The sequence below is a fragment of the Oculina patagonica genome, chromosome 1 (assembly GCF_052425735.1).
Source record: "Oculina patagonica isolate OP01 chromosome 1, crgOcupat, whole genome shotgun sequence".
Lineage (NCBI taxonomy): Eukaryota > Metazoa > Cnidaria > Anthozoa > Scleractinia > Oculinidae > Oculina > Oculina patagonica.
Genome location: NC_135758.1, coordinates 13,898,739 through 13,923,305, shown reverse-complemented (window position 1 = coordinate 13,923,305; position 24,567 = coordinate 13,898,739). Strand labels below are relative to the sequence as shown.

At 41.8% G+C, this 24,567-nt stretch overlaps 1 protein-coding gene and 1 pseudogene across 3 annotated transcripts in view; both read left to right on the top strand.

Moving 5' to 3' along the window:
- Positions 1–24,567, top strand: part of LOC144657849 (sulfotransferase 1B1-like) — a 127,428-nt gene that overhangs the window by 67,135 nt on the left and 35,726 nt on the right. Inside the window, exon 2 of one of the 2 annotated variants that reach the window (XM_078518224.1) lies at positions 20,640–20,704. The exons of the other annotated variant lie outside the window; for it this stretch is intronic. The gene's annotated coding sequence lies outside the window, so the exon portion shown is untranslated. The remainder of the gene's footprint in view (positions 1–20,639; positions 20,705–24,567) is intronic. 2 annotated transcript variants of the gene reach the window in all.
- On the top strand, positions 6,903–11,561 carry LOC144657831 (uncharacterized; annotated as a pseudogene). The gene is made up of 6 exons (XR_013571622.1): positions 6,903–8,287; positions 8,501–8,576; positions 9,074–9,588; positions 9,852–10,243; positions 10,567–10,731; positions 10,965–11,561. The product of XR_013571622.1 is annotated as an uncharacterized LOC144657831 (transcript).

Genomic DNA, 24,567 nt, shown 5'->3' with positions numbered 1-24,567 from the left:
ATTAAACCTTGTCCTTGACCCGTACATCCACCACTTGGACAAGGTGTGCTGTTGACACTCTCAGGCACAAAATCACCTCCCATATGCCCAATCAGAAAATGGCTCGGAATCAATACCAGGTTGTCATTTGGGTCATCACTTACAGTTGTAAGAGGCCTCAGGTTGAGTAGTCTTTCTACTCTGATATGAATGGTCTCCAACTCCTCATCATTTCCTCCATCACGGCGTACTGCAGCGATTGCACCTTTAGCTGACTTAATCATTGACTCAAAGACTCCACCGAAATGTGGCCCATCTGGTGGATTCAGTTTCCATGTCACACCCTTCTTAGAGGTCATCTGCTGCATCTTGTATTGGTCAATTGCTGAGATTAAGTCCTTTAGCTCATTTGACGCCCCTACAAAATTTGTTCCATTATAACTCAACATCTGCTGAGGCCATTATGGCAAGCCGACTGTAGCAATAATAAATATTTTTATATTTATTCAATTTAATATTTTAATATTTGTAATATTTTAAAAATGGACCTGTAACCAGGTGGTTGATTCATTAAGAAATAAAAACGTTACTCTGGTTAAAAATTTGTTGTAAAAATGTTCATAAAATATCCGCAATGTCCCAACGTTTCGGCTTAAACTAAAGCCTTCATCAGGGGAAAGTGATAAGTGAATAACAAAAAGCACGTTCTTATATAATATGCAAATCGAGAGCTAATGTTTGTCCCTAAAGGCTAAATTTAGAAATTCGTGCGGTAAAAGCATGCCGTCATCGCGGTTTAGCGGATTCTTGCAAGTGTTTATTTCCCAAGCCTCCAAAATACGTCTTTTGTGCCAATTTGTGCTTGTACGTAGGATCTTTGACGATTCCCAAGAGATGGTGTGGCCAGAATGAAAACAATGTTCCGCTAAAGCTGACTTGTGTGAGTGTTTGTTTTCAACTGCTTTTTGATGCTCTTTGAGTCGGGTGGAAAATTTTCGTTTCGTTTCTCCGATGTAGCTTTTGTCACAAACTTGGCAGGGAATTGAATAAATTGCGCCACGAGTCTGATCTTTTGACACTGGATCTTTTGGTTTGGGAAACAAATTGCTGATGGTTTGGTGTGGTTTTAAAGCAACTTTGATATTATAATTGCTTAAAATTCGCTTGATTGGTTCCGTAGTACCCTTGATGTACGGCAAAATGCAGAAACCTTTTTGTCATCAGGTGCAGTTGCAGGCGTTTGTTGAGAAGGTCGTTTCGGTTTGCTAACATCAATCACAAATGGCTTCGGGTAGCCATTCGCCCTGAGTGCCGCGGTCACATGTTGCATTTCCTTTGACTGTTGATCAACAGAAGATGGAATAGTTTTTTGTTACTCTTTAACCAGAGTAACGTTTTTATTTGTAATATTTTTATATTCATTCAATTTAATATTTATATTTATTTAATATTTTTATATTTATTTAATTCAGTATTTATGTTTATGTAATATTTTTTATATTTATCCAATTCAATCCTCGTATATGTATGTAAACACTTTTCACTTATTTAATTTAATCTGTCTATATTTATTTAATCTGTTTATATTCATTTAATTCAATCCCTCATTTTATTTAAACTCGGAGACTGGGGCAAGCCATCGGATCAGAAGAAGGAAGGACTGGGAAAGAAGCAATATGGCGGATGAGGAAGGCTTCAACAGTGAAGGTTTTAACAGGTGCTCTTTAAGGCTATTATCAAAGTAAGTGTCCTTGATATTCTGATTGCATAGTCTAATCCACTCCTTGCGAGGTCCACCAGTGTCAACAGCTTGCTCGCTATAAATTGAACTTCAAAGGTGACCCTTGGATCAGTAACATGCTTTAATTCCTCAAATGTGGTTTCGAGAATGTTCTCTTATTCTACAGTTATGTAATTGGTCTCTCCTTCAAGGATTTCGAATGACTCAGTTACATATCTGCATCTAATGGTCGCCCAGTGACACTTTTCTTCTGCAGATATCTTAGCATCTCTGTTGGTTATGCGATGTTTGATGGGAACTCATTTACAACCTGGCAAAAGAAGACCTGTGCACTTTCCAATTCCCGCTCTTTCCCATGCTGTACAGGGGTGCTAGGGATGCCAGAGGTACCAGAGATCACAGTAGTGCCACACGAGTTGTCAGAAGTGCCAGGGACGATACCAGAGGTGCCAGGGATGGGGATAATGCCAGAGGTGTCCAAAACGCCAGAGATGCCAGGGGTGCCGTCCAAGTTGTCAGACGTGTCAGGGATGATACCGGAGGCGCTTTCAGTGGAGCCAGAGATGTTTATGAGGCCAGAGATGCCAGGGGTCCCATCCAAGTTGTCAGAGGTGCCAGGGACAATGCCAGAGGTTCTAGGCTGTACCAGTTATTTTTTGCAGAGACTCAGGGTCTGAATATGAGGTATGCAGTTACTCATTAAGCACAAATTCAAATCTCAGTTTTATTCTCATATACAAAAGACTTCGCCCCACCATTTTCCTCACTACATCATAGTTATTCTCTGTCCCTTTGCTTAGATGCAGGACACTGCTTTTCTTTTGAGTGACTTTTACGAATTCGAATTCGTTTGGTCCGATAATACTATACTTTTCTTTAAGGGATGATGCAATCTTTTCTCTGATCTGGACCTCCCTATCTTGTTCACCAAGTGTCACTATGCCCCTTTCGATAATAATGTGAATTGAATAAATTCACATAATGAAAGAAATTGACATTAAGAATCATAAATGCTCAGTCTAGTTTTTTTATACCAATGCATGTTGATATATTTTAAAAGTAAATTTTAGGTAAATTATATGTATTGTAATTTTAATCTTAGATTTTATTACTGGACATCTTGTTAAGACCAGCATTTTTTATAAATGCTGATGGATTTCTTTCCAGGTTAAATAAAGCTTTTATCGTTATTATTATGAATGTCTTTCTTCAAAAAGGGACAAACATCGTCCTCTGCATCATCGTCCTTACAGCTTAGCAGGGCAAATTGGAATGGTTTTTCTTTGACACCTTTAATCTGCACAGCTCGCTTCTGTTTACCTTTTGGTCCTCGCAGAATCTGGGAAACAGATCGAAGTCCTTCGCTTATCCGAGGCCTCCGCCATCTTGACTCCTCTCCATCATGTTTCTTGCTCTGGTAATGCTTTCAACAACACTGTGGAGCAGTGGACCTTGTGATTGTGTTCAAACTGATGGAGCTGACAGTGGTGATGCAGATCGGGAGTTTGAATTCGAATTTTTCGAATCCAGTGTTAGCAACATATCCGAGGCTCGCCTTAGCAGACCTGCCGCCTCAGATATTTTATCAGTCATCGCCTTTGAGAGCCAAATATTGGGACGAGAATGGCATGAGTGAAGACGATCTTGGCCCCATTCCTTCCTCCTGATCTCATAGTGTGCCCCAGTCCTCGAGTTTAAATAAAATGAGGGGTTGAATTAAATGAAAATACACAGATTAAATTGAATGAATATAAACAAATTATATAAATATAGACATATTAAACTGAATAAATGAAAAAAAAAATACATATACGAGAATTGAATTAAATAAATAAAAAGAAATATTACATAAATATAAATAATCCAAAGTTCATCTCTAACGGCCTTGTAGGTTGTTCCTTGGAGGTTTGACCAATCACCAGAAGTTATGACATGGCGAACCAGTTGCAGGGTAGGGTCTTGCTCTGATTCTCTCTCAACTTGGCGAGGTGCTAATGCTGCAGGTATGGCATCAGCGACTATGCTGCGTGCATATTCTTCTGTCTGCTTGATAGCTGCATCAGAAGTACTATCTACTGGCAATCTGCTCGATGTGTCAGCGGCGTTTTCTCTGCCAGGGATGTGTCTGATGCTAAACTTGAACTGAAGATGCTTTTGAATGTGGACCAAATACAGTGACCAGCAGCTTATGGTCAGTGCAAATTTCAAACTCATTGCCATGGATGTACAGGAAGAACTTCTCACAGCCCCACTTCACCGCCAGTGCCTCCCTCTCAAACTGAGAATATCTGCTTTCGGGTGGAGTTAGTTTTCGGCTAGCATAGTGTACAGGTCTGTACAGGCCATCCTCTTGCTTTTGTTCCAAGACAGCTCCGATACCTACTGGTGAGGCGTCTGTGGTGACACGGGTCTCCGCTCCTTGTTTGAAGAATGCCATGACGGGTGCCTGCGTCAGCTGCATTTTGACTGTTTGGAAAGCCTTTTCTTCAGCAGTGCCCCATTTCCATTTGGCATGTGATTTGGTCAGATCCCACAGCGGGGTGGCAATGATTGTGAAGCTTGGAATGAACCTTGAACAATATTGTGCCAAACCAAGGAAGCTTTGCAGCTCTGACTGGTCCTTTGGTCTTGGCACTTGCACGATAGCTTCAACTTTGTCACCGGATACTTGTAATCCTTCGGCAGTTAACACGTTACCAAGGTACTCCATGCTACTCACACCGATCTGGCACTTGTTGTAATTCAGTGTAAAGCCACTCCCTTCTAATTTCTTCATGACCTGATTCAACCTTTCATCGTGTTCTTCTTCAGAAGCGCCAGCTACACAGATATCATCATGAATATTGTGAGCGCCAGGGCAATCTTTGAGTACCTGCCACATGATGTGTTGGACCTTCTCAGCGGCCATATTGACACCAAATATCAGACGCTTGTAGCGGTAAAGACCATTAGGTCCTGCAAAAGTGGTAATGTCTCTTGACTCTGGAGCAAGTTCTACTTGGTAAAATGCCATGTTCAAATCTAACTTGGAGAACACTTTTGCCCCTGAAATTTCTTGCAGTGTCTCTTCAATGGTAGGCACATGGTGTTTTTCTCTTAGTATCGCTCGATTGGCCTGCCTCATGTCTAAGCATATGCGAACATCACCATTTGGCTTTTCGACACTAACAAGGGGGTTAATCCAACTTGTTGGACCGTTCACTTTCTCTATCACATCAAGTTCCTCTAGTTTGTCAACAACCTTTTGTTTTCTGCTGAACAGAATTCTTCGCATAGCTTGAGCAACTGAGGTGACACTTTCATCTACATGCAGTTTTAATTGGAAATTTTTCAATTTTCCAAGACCAGTAAACACTTGAGGGTACTTTGCCTTTAGGGCAGCCTTCTTATCAGTAACATCTTTGAAATCACAGAAACACCTACTTTCAGGATACCTAATTCTTCAGAAGAGCTTCTGCCCAGCAATGTGTCTGCGGTGCCTGGCATTACGAAGAACTCAGCTAATACAACGTATTAGGTACACAAATGTTCAACATGCATTTTCCACTAAGCTTTAATGGCTGCTGAGATGCATAAGCATAAACTTTCCCGTCAGTCTCTAACAATTCTAGCTTTCCTTTGGACACTTTATCAAACACTTGCTCAGACATTAAGTTGCAGGTAGCACCTGAGTCTATGATGACATTGACAGGTTCACTTTCAATCATAAGAGGGTAAAGTGTTTGACTCACCATCTGAGGCACTGAAGACATAGTATCCATCATCTTCACTGACTTCGCTTCCTTCCACATCACCTTGGTCAGGCTGGTCGCCTATGGTTGGTACGCCTTCTCGTTTTCTTCCAAATTTGCCTCTTCCTTTGCCATGTTTATCCTGTTTCGTGTGACAACAGACCTCCATGTGCCCACGTTTTCCACATTTGCTGCAAGTATGGTTACGAGAAACTTTAAAATTTTTCCCCATGTGACCCGGCTTATCGCATCTCCAACATTTGCCCTGCCATTGTTGCTTGCTCTTCGCTCCTTTATCGCCCTTACTTTGATCTTCCCAGGTACGATTCACAGTTTCTTCGCTTACGAGAACCAAGGCATGCTTATGGTGATAGGTGCTCACAATTTCCAGAAGTCTGGTCAGACTAAGGTTTTCTTCACGGTAATATTTGCCCTTCAATTCCTTATTTGTGATATGCGAAATCACAATATCCCTCGCCCAGTTATCTTCTTGTTCGCCATAGTCACAGTGTTCCGCCAAACTTTTCAAACATGTAACGAAGTTTGTTGATCGTTTCGCCCAGATTCGGCTTGATGGCAAGCAGTTTTTGTCTCGCTAGAGGTAGCTTCTTCTTCACTTTGAGATGGTCTGAGAGACACTTCATCGCTTTATCGAACTCTTTGTTGTCGCCTCGCACTTCGGCTAAAAACGTTTTGAATATTTCACAGACCCCAGGTCCTGGGAGATGTAGAAGTAGAGCTCGCTTTTGCACTTTGTCTTAAACCCCCGAAGCTGCCACATACAGTTCGAACTCAGCTTTCCACTTGTCCCAGCGTTGTGCCAGTGTGGCTGGTTCCCCAATGCAGTCGAAGGGAGATATGCATGGTAATCCACTTAATGTGACCGCCATCCTCGTCGCCAAAATGTAGCGTTTGCGGAACAAACAGACAGGATTTAACAACACAACGTTTTAATCCTCCATTCAAGATGGCCTCTTTCTACAAAAGCACCTGGTCACTCAAATATGGAAATACCATATATGGACATACACTACACTGCTGACAAGCTGGCCTTGATCAAAATCGCTTTGGACACTCCAGGCATGTTTTCATGACCCTTTAAACTTGTTCACAGGGCATCCTTCCCTGCTCCATACGTCTTAGTCTGCACTTCCCTGATAAAAGCTTTCTTCGGCATCTGAAAGCTCACCCTTCGCGCTTTGATCAGCTGGTCTCCTACAGTTTGCATTAAATCGGTGTACCCAGGCTCTCACTCCTACTAGAGATAAGATAAGCCAAGAGATAAGAGATAAGCCAAGTTCCAGTTCTCCTTTCTGTCTAACCCAAAACCATTTTGAATACCTGGAGGTATTTTAACCTCCTAACACCTTCCTCTCCAGCATTGTCACTGTCAACATTCTTCTCTTCTCACTTGGTAATTTCATAGCTACAAGTCACCAGTGACTTTAGCCCAGAGCCGTGCAATGAACTTGTGCTGCAGTATTGGTTCTTTCCCCAGGCTGTGCGATGAGTTAAACAGATGTCACACCTGGAGATGTATTCTTTGATCTCCGTGGTCATATATAGCCATTACAGGGTGTCTCTTGCATGGCATATGCAACATTCTACTTGTAGCATTGGGGCAATCTTGTTCTGGTCCCCTTCTTTGCCTAGTCCGTAAATGTGGAATAAACATCATCTTCTCCTATGACAGTAAGGAGAGTAGTCACTTGGACAGCTTCAAGCCTCTTGTTAAGCTCAGTGGCTTGCGCATAGCTTTTCCACGCCAAATTAAACTTCTTCCACTTCTCTGCACCGTTCTGATCATGACTTTCCTGCGGTTTTGGAAGCAGTAAGCTAAATCTCAATGCCATTTTCTTCAATTTAGCGTGAATCCAGTCACTGCTGCCAACTGCATTTCGGTGTTTAGAGATGATTGATTGGAATGAAACACACAAATCGAGTCTGGCTACATTCTTGGACGTCGCTGTAATATTTAAGCACACAGTTTTGCAATGACACACTGGCTGAATCAACAATATAACAAACTCATGTAGTTAGATATCAAATAGCAAGTCACGCAACTTGTCACACTGTTCTTTCACTGCTTCATACGTACTTGACTTATTTCCAGTCATGCATCGCAAGGATCAAGATTCCCCTCCATATAATCAGGCTTTTCTTCTGATGAAGTAACTGGTGGTGATGCTCCTTGCTCCAACAACATTCCAAACCCAGGTGTTTTGATAACACGGTCCTCTTCGGTGTCTCCCACTTCCCACTTTATTATTTTCCTTCCTTTGAGCACCTTGTTTTTCCAAATCGGATGTTTCTGGTTGCACACCTCGCAAGGGCGGTCATGTTTATCTCCAGTCCCAAAAAACGACCTGGGCTTTTTGCGACATGTGAAAAAGTCACAAGTCGCACTACAATTGACACTAATTAGCGTCGCATTTAAATTAGCGTCGCGTGGCTGTAACAAAAGACTGTGATTTTTATTTTTAGGCTTATTAGAATATGAATGTTTTCTGTTAACCAATCAGAACTGTGAATTGTATTCAACTTACTTTTCTGATCCTATACCACGGTATAAAAGAGCCCAAAAAACGCCGGGTCTTCATTCGATCTTTAGAGCAACTATTAGTAATGGACATTTGCCACGTTTGTAACTTCTCCGTTCGTCCATGCCAGGAAGGCCTTCAATGCGACGGCTGCTTCCGGCTGGCAGCATCGTACCTGCGGTACAGGGGTATCCCGAGCCCAGTACCGCGCAGCAGTGCAGTCCGGAACGGCAATCGACTGGTCTTGCCACTTTTGCAACACTAGTATGGACTCTTCGATCAGTGACCACTCAATGGTATGTACATGTACCTATGTTTATCATATGTATAATTATTATTGTCGTAAACTTAAGTTGTTGTAAGTTACTTTAAGTCTCTTGAAGCGAAAATTCAATTTACAAAGAAAAAAACCCATTGTCCATAAGTTTAAGTTACACATAGTCTAAGTTAGATTATTAAAAAAGCACAAAACACGAACATTGACTGATCTTGCTTGTTTTCTCTTGTAGCAGTCTGCAACCTTTCCTGAAACTGAGACCTTAGATGAAAGCGGGACGCCACTATTCTCAGATGAAAACAATTTCGGTGAGTTTTGTTTCTTTGAAATGTGTAGTTGACACTTAACCTAATACACGAAAATTGAACTGAAACAACACTTTTCAAGTTAGACGAGACAAATTAAATATGACTGTATGTGAGAACATATTTAATTTTGGGACGCCACTATTCTCAGATGAAAACACTTTCGAGCCTTTGGTGAGTTTTTTTTCATTGAAATGTGAAGTTAACACTTAACTAATACGTATACGCGAATTGAACTGAAACAACACTTTTCAAGTTAGAAGAGTTCAAGCACTTCGTACACAAATTAAATATGACTGTATGTGAGAACTTATATAATTTTGGAACGCCACTATTCTCAGATGAAAACACTTTCGATGAGTTTTGTTTCTTTTAAATGCGTAGTTAACACTTAACCTAATACACGAATTGAACTGAAACAACACTTTTCAAGTTAGATATGTATGTATGAGAGAACTGTACATTAGAACTTATATAATTTCTCTTTTTTTAAAAAACAGAAGAACCGTCGATTGAAGAACCAGTTCCCGAAGAAACGTCGATTGAAGAACCATTTACCGACGAACCGTCCATTGAAGAACCAGTTCCCGAAGAATCGTCGATTGAAGAACCATTTCCCGACGAACCGTCGATTGAAGAACCAGTTCCCGAAGAAACGTCGATTGAAGAACCAGTTCCGGACGGAGAACCTGCCATAGTTGCCGATCCACTAACTTACCAGTTGGTTGAACACGTAACAAAGTGTGGAAAGACCAGCCTCATCGACAGCCTTGGCTTCACGTACAACGTTCATTCCAGGCGTCCTTACACAACTTACTGGCAGTGTACGATGCGCCCAAAAGGAAATCCGTGCAAGGCATCAGTGACAGAGCGAGATGGGACCTTCCAAGCTGGGAAGAATGCGCACAACCATGCAGTGGAGATGGGAGCTGTGACCGCAGCCAAAATAATATCTACAGTGAAGTCGAAAGCGCTGGAGGACAAGTTCAAGCCAGCTTCAGCAATAGTAAATGAGGTATGTGTGGTTTTACAACTTAACCATGAATCAACTAACCTACCAGGACAATCCTGAATCAATTCTGTATAAAAAATTGTATATAGATATCTCACTCGTAACAGGCCAGAAAAGTCTTTTTAGTATTCATTTTTCATTTCTGCGCGTTCATCTTGTTTTGCTTGGGTTCTTATTTGGAAACACTGTATACTGAAAAAAAAAATGGGGGCTCCGCCTTTACGCCTGCCTAAATCTATATATATTATTATTGTTTCTGTCTATAGGTCCTGTTGGAGGAACTGACTGAAGCCCCGTGCGCAGCCCTACCCAAACCTGAATATTTTGCAAGAGCTGCGAACCGGCTGCGTCAAAAACTCCGCCCTGAGCACCCACGAGATCTTGACTTCGAACTGGTCGATGAATGTCTCCTCCCTGGTTTCCTCCGTGCTGACCTCGCAGTAAAAGATAGACGCCACCTGATATTTGCCAAGCAGGAGCAGCTCAACACCCTGGCCCGTGCTCAGACCTGGTACATCGATGGGACGTTCAAACTTGTTCGCCACCCCTTCAAACAGCTCCTAACAGTGAATGCGTTCGTCAGATCTGGGGAGTATGCCAAGCAGGTGCCCTTGCTTACGTACTCATCTCCAGCAAGAAGGCATTGGATTATAAAAAGGTATGTACACTTTGTTTCAAAATGATCTATTCGAAATGAAGACCCTTTATTTGAACGATCTCATATCCAAAAAGCGCGAGTGGAATAATTGTTTTGATTGATTACACTCTTTTTTTATAAGAATATTGTTTTTCCGACCCAGGCTGAATATTCTTATTTTTCTGCTGTTTTTTGGCTATTTTCGTTGACACGTATCGGCTACCAAATTTGTGGTCAATGGTATATGAGGTCATATACCATTGCCTGTTAACCAATCAAAATGCAGGAATTCCAATATAATATTCTAGTTTTTAATAATACTGTGTTATTTTATTATTTTCCAGGTGCTCCAAAAGCTAATCCAGTTGATGCCCGAGCCCGCCGTTAAGCGAGTCACTGTGGACTTCGAAAAGGCGCTGTGGTCGGCACTTCGAGCAGTCCTCCCCACCGTTAAAATACAAGGATGCGTCTTCCACTGGACACAGGCCGTCTGGAGGAAGATGTGTACTGTGTATTATTTGTGGACCCAAAAGTAAAGAAAGTATATAGTAATCTCCAATTGAGTTTCGAACAATAAACGATAAACCTGTGATAATTATGTCAAGCAATTGTGGCAAAATAGTCAAAACTAAAAAGAAAAGAAGAGACAAAATGGTTAGTTTCTGACACCATCTGATAGTGTAATAACCGTTATATAGCATTATAGTTTATTTTATTATTATTTTACTTTAAGGTACAAGAGCTTGGTCTTCAGACGGCTTATTCCGGTAACGATGCGATCTACCAGTACGTCCGAAAGATAATGGCCCTCCCATTCCTTCCGCGCCGAGAAATCCGGCCAATGTTCATCCACCTAGAAGTCCAAGCCCAAACAGAGCCGCTAAAGAAACTGGTCAACTACGTCAGGAGACAATGGATTGAGAGCAAGGTATTCCCCCCGAGAAATTGGTGTGTCTTCAAACAGCCCATCCGGACAAATAATGACATCGAAGGATGGCATAATGCACTGAATCGCCGAGCGGGAGGACAATGCGGCTTGTCGTTGTATTCATTGATCGAATTATTAGGTAGGGAGGCACAGCTTACAGCCGTTACAATCAGGCTTGTCTCCTATAATAAACTTAAAAGGATCCAACGTAGGATAACTAGAAACATTCAAGCGAAGCTCTTTGCTAGTTGGGAGAAGTACGATAACAAGGAGAAGACTGCAGCGCAACTTCTCAAGATTTGCTCTCATCTCAACGGACCAGCTCGTGTAGCTCGTGCCAATTAGAAGTTCTTTGTAAATAGGTTTCAAGTTTGACAATAAATAGGTTTCTTAATAAATTTTTGTAAAAAGGTTTCATAGGTTTTTGTGAATGTTTTGTATTAGCATCGCACCAGCTCGTGTCAATGAGAATTTCTTTGTAAATAGGTTTCAGCTTTGACAATAACTAGGTTTTTTAATAGGCTTTTCTGAATAGGTTTCATAGGTTTTTTTGTGCTTTCGATATTGTATTAGATATTAATATTGTAATAAAATTGCTGTTGATATGAATACTTGATGTTCCATTCTATTTCTAACTCTTCCGTACTTTTGGAAACCAGCGGATTTTGGTATTCATCAGTCAATTTTCACGTTGAAAAATACCGTTAATGATATTTGTGCTACGCGCCGGCTTGTGAAATATCAACAACATGCAAATTGATTGAAGGTCAGTCAAGCGAAACTGACAGTGACTGAAAATTTCTTGGGATATTAGGATCAGGACGGATTGCATTACAAACATCAGTGAAAAGCTTTTTTTCGATCAGTACTGAATATTTGACGTTGGCGAATTGACCAGAAGTACGTTGGCGAAGCGACTTAAGCCGTTGGCGAAACAACCGCAATTCTTCTTCATATTTTACTCTGCCAGATTTCTATTAATTTTTCAAAGGTCACCTAGTATCTCTCATCTGTTGTTATCACATCGCATCTGTTTCCACCTGGGAACGATATGTTGCAAAATACTCTTCATTGCAGCATTTTTCGACCTTAGGACGAGAAAACCATGGATTTTATTGTAATGAGTGCGGGAATGTTCTCATGCGTGTCTACCATTCTTAAACAACCGACAAGTTACCATTGGGGTTTCAACATGTGTACAGCATTAGTCAGTGAACAAGGAGCGGTCTTTATTGACCAAATATGGTAATACAACTAAACTGGAACGCATGACAAACTTTATGACACAATGTCACGCTAGACTACTTGTTGAAACATCTCCCCTCTTGAAAACTGAACGAAGGCTAACGAAACAAAATGTAAATGAAAACTTACATGTACTTGTAGTATCTGTAGGAAGAACTCAGAACTAAACATAACACATGTTTAATCAGCATGCATTGCAAAAAGCATGCATGACAATTACAATTATGGTATCCGGGAGCTTAGATGGTAAGGGAGCTGTTTGACTGCGGGCAGGCTGCATAGGAGCTTCGGCTATAGTACCTGGAAGCTGAGATGTGTAATGATATTCCAAGTGTGCTGAAGCTAACTTTTATTCTATCTAACAGTGTATCTAACGAGTACAGATCAGTACAAGCACACGTGTATCATTCTGTCCAGTTCTCACGCGCATGCGCAAAACCTGATATGTTTACATCTCCACCCTGAAAACTTTGCCGGGTGAAAGAAACAAACTTGGCCTATAAATTTGAACCTAAACAACGCAAGTATTGTTCAAACTAATCCAACGCAACAAAGTTCTCAGACGGCTAAGCTGAGTTGTTCTGGTTAACAAAGTTTAAAGGTCCAGCCTTAATGGCTTCTTTACAACGCGACCACTTCTGGTTGTCAAATGTTGGTCGGCACTTCCCTCAGCAGCTGTAGCTGGTCTCTGAGGTGTCTGTGGTAATCCTGGTGACGGGACTTGGTGGGATGTAGATGTAGGTGCACTGGACTGTGGTAGGTTGTCTTGGTTAGAGAACATTATTTGCTGTAATAGTCTGCGACTATTAAGTCTTCGGCACCTCGATAGTCAAACAGATCACATCCCAGCTTCTGCCATGGATAACTGGGTACATTGTGTGGATGCAACGCTTCATTTGGTTGCTGTTTGGAAAATTGTGCGCATGTTGGACAGTTCTCTGTCATCTCCTTAATGTCTCTTGATATGCCTGGCCAAAACTAGCTGTCCCTTGCTCTCAGGAGACACTTCTCCGTTCCCATATGTCCTTGGTGTATGATTTGTAACATCTGTGGGCGTAGCTTACTGGGAATTACGAGTTTGTGTCCCTTGAGAATGAGGCCATTTTCAACACTCAGGTCCTCTCTGAAGTTCCAGAACTCTTTCAGGTCTTGTGGGCATTCATTTGGATATTCTGGCCATCCATGATGCACAACAACTTTTAGATGACTGAGTACAACGTCTTGATCAGTGCACTCTTGTATTTCATCTAGTTTGGCAGGGCTGGCTGGCAGTGTTCGAGAGATCGTGTCCAATTCCACCACGGGGACTTTGTTGTCTGCTACAGGGGGCTCCATGTGGCTAATCCTGGAAAGGGCATCTGCTATCACGTTGCTTTTTCCTTGAATGTACCTGATCTCCACATTGTATTTGGACATTTTGAGTAGGAGCCTCTGAAGACGTGGTGAAGTGCTTGATATGCTCTTCTTCCAGATACTTTCGAGTGGCTTGTGGTTGGTTTCAATGACCACCTTCTTACCAAACACGTAATGGTTAAGCTTTTCAAGCGACCAACAGGCAGCAAGTAACTCTCGCTCTATGTTACTGTATCGAGACTCAGTTTCAGTTAGCGATCGACTGGCATAGCACACTGGTTTTCCCTCTTGCATCAAGACACATCCAATGCCTTTAAGACTCGCATCAGACTGGATTAGGTTCTCCTTTTCGGGGTCGTAATAGGCTAGGACTGGTACTTCAGTGATTGCTTGTTTGAGGTTCTGGAATGACCTTTGGTGTTCCGGTTGCCACACGAATGGTACATCTTTTTTCAACAGCTGTCGCACAGGTTCTGACACTTGGGCTAGAATGGGCGAGAACCTATTCAGGTAGTTAATCATGCCCAAAAAGCACTGCAGCTCTGTAAGGTTCTTCGGGGAAGGCATGTCACGGATTGCTTTGATTTTGGTTTCGCCAGGGCGGATCCCGTCGGGGGTCCATGTGAGCCCGAAGAAGGACGCTTCCTTCACTTTAAACTGGAATTTGTCTGGGTTAAATCTCACATTGTTCTCTCCTGCTGTGTCAAGGACAGTTAGTATGTGCTGATCATGATGTGCTTCGCCTGTACCATAGACAAATGTGTCATCTGCGATACCGCTGAGCCCTTCAAGTCTGCCAAAGACCATATCCATTTTTTCTTGAAACAAATCTCCACTGCAGGTAAGACCAAATGGAAGCCTTGTCCATCTATGCTTTCCCCATGGGGTGTTAAAGGTGCACAGCCTACTGCTCTCCTCATCAAGACCAACTTGCCAAAATCCACTGCGTGCATCAAGGATACTGAAGTGGGTGGAGCCACTGACTTTTGGTATCACATCATCTATGGTTCTCACATAGTAGGGGTTGCGCTTGATTGCCTTATTGAGATCCCGAGGGTCCAAGCACAGACGGATCGACCCGTTGGGTTTTATGGTGACCACAGTGGAGTTAACCCAAGGGGTATACTCATTTTGGACCTCAACCAGAATTCCGGATTCTTTTAACTGGTCTAGCTCTTCTATGTAGGCTTGCTGTAATTGTATTGGAACCTGCCTTGGAGCATGCTGTACTGGGGGAATGTCAGGGTTAGTTTCGATGTGGTATGGGGGTCCTGGGAAGCAGCCAATTCCTGTAAAGACATCCTGATATTCTTTCAACAGATAGTCTTTTGTCAGTGGGAAGGGGTGTTGCTTGCCTCTGAAGTCAAATAGTTTAACAGTATGTACATTGGGCATTGGCTTTTCACTTTGTACAACATTCTGGGTAGTTGCATTTGTGCTGGCTGTGACTGGCCAGTTGAGCTTTAGGAGGTTCAGATCTTGTGCAAACATGTTACCAATTATGGCAGGACCATCAACGTCAACAACTTCTGCTTGGATAACTCTGGGGTTGGGATTGTTAGGACCCTTCACATATATTTGGCAAGATCCAAGATTTGGGATCTCGGCACCACCATAAGCAGTTTACTTCACTGTAGGTTGTTGTAAGCTTAGTGTCTCAGGGCTTAGTTGCTGGTATAGGGACTTAGGTATAATGTTTGTTTCAGCCCCTGAGTCTATCTTACAAAGTGTATTCATTTGTTTTCCTTCTGGCTTCAATGCCAAGGAGACTTCTAGCAGAGCCTTCTCCCTACAGGATACAACATTTACATTCATGGCCAGGGGTGTTGCTTCAATTGGGCCAAGGAACACATAATCACCTAATGATTGGGAAGGCTCTGACTCAGTTAGGGCATTGTTATTACTAGTGGCTTCAATCTCATGTACATCCTTCTTTTTAAGTTTTGAAAAGCATACCTTAGCAAGGTGTCCCACTTTTTGGCAGTAATGACATGTTGCATTTCTTGCTGGGCACTGTTCACGAGAGTGAGGACCCCAACCACAATTCCTGCAGAGGTGCGTTTTTCCTGACTTGTTGCCTTTTGGGTTTTGCCTTGATCCGCCGGCTACTGGATTCAGCTGGTCGCTTTGGAATTGGTTTCTCATCGTTGAGCTAACAGGGTGTACTGCTGACACTGGGTTCATTAGCTGAAGCTGCTTGTCTGCTGATTCGTCTGCTTTTGCCATTTCTCTAGCTTTGCTAAATGTCAGAGCATTTCCTTCTTTTAAACACTCCTTTCTGACCTGGTCTGAATTCATGCCGAGTACAAGAAAGTCTCTCAAAAATCGATCATGATGAGCCGATGGATAGTTGGCTTCTTTGACAAGGATTCTAAGCTTTGCAATAAATTCTTCTAACGATAGTGTACCTTGTCGAAGATTATGAAGTTCCCAGGCGGCGATCAACTCGTTTGAGTAGGGTTTCACGTAGTTTTCGAATTTCTTCCAGTAGTTTTCGAGTTTCTTTTGTTCGTCTGCCGAGAGGCCCCAGCTGTTAAACAGCTACAAGCCGTGCTCACCGGCCCAGTAAAGCAGGTGCTTACACTGGATTTCTTCGTCAATTTTGGCCATCGGCCCCGTAAAGAGTAGTTCACAGCGTTGTTTCCACATTTTGAAGCGTGAGTATAGGTTTTCATCCGTACTCCAGTCCATGGTTGGACCCTTGTCAATGAATGAGGCGCTGGCGGCCATGTTGTCTTCTTGTCAGAATCAATCGTACGCGTGTCGTTCGGAAATCCTTCACTCTTCCACCTTCTCCAGTGTATCGAGCTAAATGGTATGTTCGGTTTCTTCACAATCCCGCTTCTGACACCATGTAATGATATTCCAAGTGTGCTGAAGCTAACTTTTATTCTATCTAACAGTGTATCTAACGAGTACAGATCAGTACAAGCACACGTGTATCATTCTGTCCAGTTCTCACGCGCATGCGCAAAACCTGATATGTTTACAAGATGGACCGGTCTTTTCTTCTGTCTCCTGAAAGGCATGGTAATTGGCAGTACCAGTGGAAGTGGCTTGCTTGTCTGCCTTTGAAGGGGACTGTAACTCTGCTTTGACAAGAGCAGATGTGTTTCGTCGTATTGTGCCCTTCTCTGTTTCTATGTGAAAGGAGCAAGGATGCTGAGTGCGCCCCTGTATCTTTCCTAGGCGGTTTTGGTCTCTGATCCATACTGAATCACCAGCTGTCACAGCTGGAAGTTCCTTTGCTCGGTGTCATTGGTTAAAGCTTTTCCTTTGGTTTGATCTGTAGGTCTCTTCTTTCTTCACAACTTCTTCACGTTCTCTCCTCAAATCTCTGGGTGTCGATGTCTTTTCGAGCACAGGGAGCTGAGTCTGGAGTCTTCGTCCCATAAGTAATTCGCTTGGTGAGAGACCAGTTTGCAGAGGAGTAGATCGGTAGGTGAGGAGGCGAGGCGAGACAACGGATAGAATGGTGCCTCCTGGACCCCTTAGAATCTGCTGGGATTTCTTTAGTTGGTTGTCTTCAAGCCAAGGCTCCTGATCACTGACAATGGATACAGCTGCTCCAGTATCCAACTTAAAATGTGTTTCGTGGCCATCCACCTACACAACGGCGGTCCAGAAATCTGCGTCACTGCTGTAGACTTCACCGAGTAAGGGAACTTCAACTTCTTCAAGGTCTGCTACTTCGTTGACGGATGAGCGCTTTGATGCCTGTTTTTTGGAGAGGCACACAGCTTGGAAATGACCTCTTTTGTGACAGCTGTTACAAGTTACATCCTTTGCAGAGCATGATTGCTGCTTGTGTTGCTGTCCGCCACACCACATGCATTTACGTTTGGGCTTTGACCGTACTCCGGGATCCGGTTTCGAATCTCACTTGTGCTTTTCCACTAAATCCACACGTGTAGGGTCAGTAGCCGTTTCAGAGATGATGTTCCCGCGGAGGAGATCCTTGTTTTGCTTTCGTGCTTCCGCCTGAGGACTCATCTGCACTGCCTTTTCGAGTGTTAAACCTGCTTTGGCTTGAAGTCGATCTGATAACGAGTCTATTATATAACAATTCGATCTCAGATTAACCCATCTTTTAGTGCGCCGTACTCGCAGTCTTCGGCAAGCCTGTCTAGTTTTTGAATGAATGTGTCCACTGACTCGCCTGCCAACTGGTGTCGCTTGTTAAAGAGGGCCCGTTGTACAATCAATTTGCGGCGAACATCAAAATAGCCGTTGAGGGCGGTGTGAACTTCGTTATACGTAGCTTTGGTTTCATCGAGGCGGAGGGTGGCTAGAATGTCGTCTGCACAATCTCCCATGGCATACAGTAAGGTACTCACTTGTTCGTATTCAGGCTTATTTTTGATGCCATAGGCTATCCTGTATTAGTCTAATTTCAAGAGGTGAGTATAAGAATGCGACATTCTGATTGGTCAAGAAGCTCTGGTTTATGACGTTATATTCACCTCGCTTGGAGGTGAATATAACATTTCAGGGCTTGGTTACTAAGCCACGCCAACTTTGCCATCCAGGCAAGTAAACATGGCGGCATTTGATGAATGAAATTTTCGTTGATTCGAAAGAAATCACGTCAAGTCCGGGGTATTCAAAACAGTTGGAATTTTAAAAATTGGCTACCAAGGCTTTTGAACCGAAAATATTTTCAAGAGGTGGTTCTCAAGGCATTAGAATTGGTGCTAAGGACGATGGTTTTGGAGATCGCACGGGCCACAAGAAACTCATTGGCAGATCAATTGACCAAAAATGACTCACTTCTCTTCAGATCAGAGCTACTCAACTTATTTCAAGAGGATTTACACAATTGCTCAGAAGTCGCCAACGATTAAACAAAGGTACTAGATATCTGTCTTTTTCGTAGTGTTTGTTTTGTTTCGTTTTATTGCTTAAACGTAAGTGTAAATTCTGATTTGCAATCGATGAATTAAACTTGTTTACAAGTATTCAAGCGAGCACTTGTGTTTGTTGATTCCGTGTTTTAGTTCTTTATTTTATAGTTCTTGATATTCACCTCTGAAAATTAGACTAAAACAATTATTCGCCTCAGGCTCAGTGAATCTCGGCGAATATTCGCCGTGATTCACTTCGCCTTCGGCGAATAAATGTTAAACGTTCGAAACATCGGCTCCACCGAATCCAAAATTCGGCTTGTTTTGTGTCGTCTGCGCCAACAAATCGTGTGGGAAGTGGAAGTTGACAAGGTTGTTGTGGATGAGTTTGGTTTTGTCCTGCTTCCGGGAGCAATTCTTGATGTGTTCCTTCTTCTAAATCAGGCATTTTCAGGGTCTACAACCGCTGCCACCATGTAGTATCCGTAGGAAGAACTCAGAACTAAACACAACACATGTTTAATCAACATGGCCGCTCGTCAAAGCACGAGGTCCCAGCATGCATTGCAAAGAGCATGCATAACAATTACAAATATGGGCATAACCATACAGTACTTTGAAAAATAAATATAGAAGCTTTTACAAAACCATGGTTAACAGTCTTAGAAATCAATGTCTCTTTCTCTGCAGAGTTCTTTTAAAACTTGAAAGAACTAGCTACAGTTTCAGTTCCTTTGTTTTTTTAACTTAAGACTAAGTGACATTGTCTCTGAATCTTGGGGGCAGCTTGACTACTCTGGTTCTGGTCTTCTGGACAGCAGGAGGTGTCTTTGCAACGGTCTGTTTGACTTCAGGAACTACTGAATGCGTACTATTGCTTAAAGGATCCTAGTCAGCCATGCCTCTATTTTTGTTTACATTCGGGCAACTGCGCGGAGTCTCACTTCAGATTACATGTGACACGCGTACAAAGTCAACAGACCGCGACGAAATTTGACAGCGCGCGAGTTTTCATTCGAATCAACTTTAAAAGATCTGCCATAATGTAGGGAATGAACATCGAAGATGGTGACAGCCTAATAGATATCAAAGAACCTAGTTCTCCTGGGCCATCGTGGAGCACAGATATTTATGGTTCATCCGTTGTCAGACGCGCATGGCAAAATGAGAATTTAGAGACTACAGTTGCCTCTTCGACGGACTGCGATCGAGTGCTTAGGAATGAAATAATTTTTTCTATGCTTAGTATTCAAAATCTTTCCTTATGTCATAGAATATTCGTGTTCCTTTTTCTTTTGTAAAATTTGTTACTGCAAGAATACGTGGAGTCGAAAGAGAACGGCTAAATCTGCTGGTTGTCCTTCTCGAAATGTCGCGCTTGAGTGCTCTAGCATATGCAAATGTGGAACTAAAGATCGGCTTGCAAGAATAAAAAATAGGTATGCAATGCGTAAATGTGTCTGCTATTTGGAAATTGTTGTTGAAGATAAAGAATGAAAACATTGGCACGCTTAATGATACTTTTGTGTTGAACAGGGAGCAAAAGAAAGAACCTGACAGACCTGTTTATACAATAACTAAACTCAACTTTGTGTTTAATGGTTTGTAATGAGAACGGTAATACAACATTTCTGTAATTTATTAACATGTTTTTGTGTGCACTGCCTTGTAAAAGGTAATTTGAAATTTTGGTAGTGAGAGAAACAATAATATTACTATAATACCTTTTTATGGTTCATTAACACAACAGTTTGCATGCTTAAAATACAGTGTCCAACATCTTATAAAAGGTAGTTGGAAATTTTGGCAGTGATAAAAACAATAATATATTACTACACTGCAATTTTATGGTTCATTTAACACAATAGTTTGCATGACTGAAAGACAGTTACCATTGTCTTGTAAAAGGTAATTGAATATCTTAACTATCATATCACTACACAACATTTTTATGGTTCAATCAGACAACAGCTAACATTGTTGAAAGAGTGTTCATTGATACTGTTGTTTCTCAATGTTAAGCACTATCTTTGTCTTGGTGTTATAGGTGATGGAAACTTTTGGCATTGACAAAAACATATCATCTAGCTGGTCTTGAGTAACTGACTCAAGGTTAGCATCTGATCCAAGAATTTGCTTTAATGTATCATCAAAGAATGTTAGGTTGATTGTTCCTTTCTCATGCTGAAACAAACCTTGGAGGTACCAGTGCTTTTTGCAAGAGGCTGGCCTTTGTTTTAGGCCACAGCTTGCACATTCTACTATCTTTGTTTCAAGTGAGAAGATCTTTTTATTACAATTATCCCCAAGACTGTAGCTTGAATGGAAGTTGATGTTGATGTAAGAGGCAGCGTGTTAGTAATGCAAAGTGGTTCATCAAAAGGAACTGCTTCAACAATCACACAGCTAAGTTTTTGCTGTGTTAAGGTGAATGTTGTTATTGTAGGTGTCTTTTCTCACTCTCAAGTTAGTGAAATGATAGGTTTTGCCTTCTGTCACTTGTGAGGTGAAGTCTCCCCATAAAGTAAGTCTGGCAGATCCATGAGGGTCACGGAGATCAGCTTCTGATTTGTTTAATGCAGCTGATTTGGTAGATGAGAATTTTGTAGCGGCTGTAAGGTTTATCAGCTTTGCCTTGATGCTTATCAGTTGGCCATCAAACACTGAGTTAAGTAATGACAGGTTCAGTCTTTGCGGCAAAGTTTTCCTTTCAAAATCCAATTTATCTACTTGGGATAGTTGTACATCAGGTCCCATGCACACACTGGTTGTGCTTTTGTCCAAGCGAAATTTGCTGATCTTAACTGGACTCTTCCTTTCACTGTGCTTGTTGAATTCATCTATACGTGGAGGAGAGAAGCAAACACCACGTTTCACCTCATCTTCACCAGTTTGAATCTGCATGTCAAAGTACTTTGTTTTGTTGCTTGTCAAAATTGGTGACACATTGTGCAAATAGCCTGTAATATAATTTTGATGCTCTGTTTTTTGTTCTTCCATGGTTGACTATACAGGAATAGCTGAGGAAACAAAAAGGGAAAGAAATCAAACATTACCTAGTCAAACATTACCTAGTAAAAATGGCCAAGCTCACAACGAGTCTCTCGTAGCTCAGTTGGTTAGAGCGCCCAACCGGTATCTGAGAGGCCATGGGTTCGATTCCCGTCGGGGACTCAGAATTTTTCTTTGTCCCATGCTCGTGTCATGTTAAATACTTCATCTTCATTATTTATTACCGAACTTAAAAATTTACCATCTTTATTATTTACTACAAACTTGATGAATTCGACATTGCTGATCCTAGCAGTATGCAGGACGCGTGTCACTTATCAACCTAGTAAAATGGCCCAGCTCACAACGAGTCTCTCGTAGCTCAGTTGGTTAGAGCGCCCAACCGGTATCTGGGAGGCCATGGGTTCGATTCCCGTCGGGGACTCAGAATTTTTCTTTGTCCCATGCTCGTGTCATGTTGAATACTTCATCTTCAAAATCAAACATTGTTGTAAGAACTTGTCAACAGCTCCCCCATACTCAAAACAAAAGTTACTTACCTATGAGTTAATAGGGGCTTGAAATTTATACAGTGATCATGGAAAAAATGTAAGTTTTTACAGTGGCAGATCCAAAGTTTTTGAAAGGCGGAGGCCCCAGAACATTTTCCAGCCCTTTTGGTGTTAAATTAGAATGGGAGTACAAAACCTTTTTGCTTTTTGGGCCTTAAATTTGTATGATAAGGTCAGGGCTCACCCCCCTCCCCCCAACCCCACACCTTTGCATAAATCTGCCACTGGAACCAGAGGCATTTATTTCATATGCCAAAATATTTTTTCAGTATAATACTAAAACAATAACATTATAGTGGACTCTCAATGTAATGAAGGGCCAAGGGACTGGTATAGCATGTTTGATATAACAAGTTTTGATTAAATTAATGGTGTTCCTGTATATTAAATAGTATAACTGAAGATAAAGAATATTGTTTGTTATACAGAGAACTTTGTTCCATAGAGGTTCTTTAAATGGAGATTCCATTGTATTGTAGAAAAAATTTAAAAATCATGTTCACCAAATATTTGGTGTTGATAAACACAAAAAAGTATGTGTAGTTTTGTCCAGTTACCGTTTTTAATAATACAATGTAATATTCTGGATAGTATTCTTTAGCTTTTTGACTACATTATATTTTAGAACAATAAATTACTATGCTGTTTTTGCTTGAATTAATGCACATATTGCTTTGTGATCGGAGAGCGGGCTTTGTAATCCCCCAAAAGGGCTCAATAATACCCTAAACGGGTTTTGTTTCCCCATATAAAGCACAAGCACAGGAGTAACTCTGTCGCGCCGAGCTCTATATGGATCGACAACTTGAAAGCATCTTTCAAAGCCATTTACTCGGCAAGGATGACCCGTACTTCGAAAGCTGTGGCATACTGAGACAATACCCTTTAAGAAATTCATGACAAAATTAAGAAAATGAAAAAAGCTCACTTATGTACCTCACTTTCGAACGTCCATAGTAAAAATAGCAGAACTCCAACTCCACGCAGACAAAACGCAAATAACCTTCGTTCGTGGAAGCATGCGTTGTCCTAGTTCTCACGTGATCGTTGACGCAATTGCCGACTCACTTCTTCGCATTCTTGAACTTGTAATTTACTCGTAACCAATGGTAAGGATTACGATAATTAATCGACATTTACGACAAATTTCCGACAAATGGTTGCGCTTCACTTACCCTTCCATGTGCTGAGTCACAAAATGGACTTGCAATGGAAACCTCAGTCAAACTCCATGAGTAGAATTTCACACTTGTACTATATGAAGTAGTGATCGAAATTTTTACCGCTCTGGATTTTTACCGATCTGGATTCGTTACAGATGGAACATTGCTTGATCAGATCCCGTACCTCGGCGTTCATGTTAGGCCAAAAGACTGTGTCTGGGGCTTTGTAGAGACAAGCTTCAACTCCCAAATGGCTGGAACGTATTTTTGATTTGACATCGAGTCTCATGACATGGGGTATGACAACTCTTGAATCTTTAAACAGGATCCCATTGTCTACTGTTAACTCTTCCGATACGAGCAGTATTCTCTGATGTTGACAGGTGCTTGCTCTTTTTGCATTAGCCAACCAGGCAGAACTAGGGTCTTTAAGATTTCCAATGCTACTTCCTCTCCAGTACACCACTGTAACTGCTCTGATCTCTCTGGAGTTACCTTCAGGGCTTGCATTGGGTTTAGGCTCTCCAACTCCAAGGAATAGACTTGAAAGGGCTCTTCTAGCATGGTAACTTCAGCTCTTGACAGTTGGTCAGCCAAGAGCATCTGAGAACCAGGTTTATAATTGACTGACAAATTGTATCGCTGAAGTCTGAGTAACATTCTCTGAAGACGTCAAGGTGCTTATAACAGTGACTTCTTTTATTATTTTTATTTATTTATTTATTTTTACTTCTTGAAAATGGACTCAAGGGGCTTGTGGTCTATCTCTACTGAAACGTTCTCTCTATGTGCCAGATATTGGTTAAATCTTTCTGAGGCAAAGACGATTGCCAGGCATTCTTTCTTTATGGTCACATATCTCTGCTCTGTTGGAGAGAGGGTTCTTGTCACAATGGCTACGGGTTGTCCGTTTTGGGTCAGTACGGCTCCCAACCCCTTGTTGCTGGCATCTGTCTGAATGGTGACTACTTCATCTGTCATAGAACTTCAGCACTGGATGCTGGTTTAACCAACTGTTGAACAGCGACAAAAGCTTCATTGTGTTGTTTACCTATGTGAACTGAGCTTGGTTGGTAGTGAGTTCTCTTAATGGTGCAGACATCTGAAATCTTGGGTAAGAACTTGGAGAGGTAATTCACTGAGTCAAGCAAGGTGTCCAAAGAATCCCATCTGCGCTGGGCCTCAATCAACTTGCAATCAAATTCTTCAGGCCTGTTGCTGTCAATCATGTCCTTCATCATTTACTTGT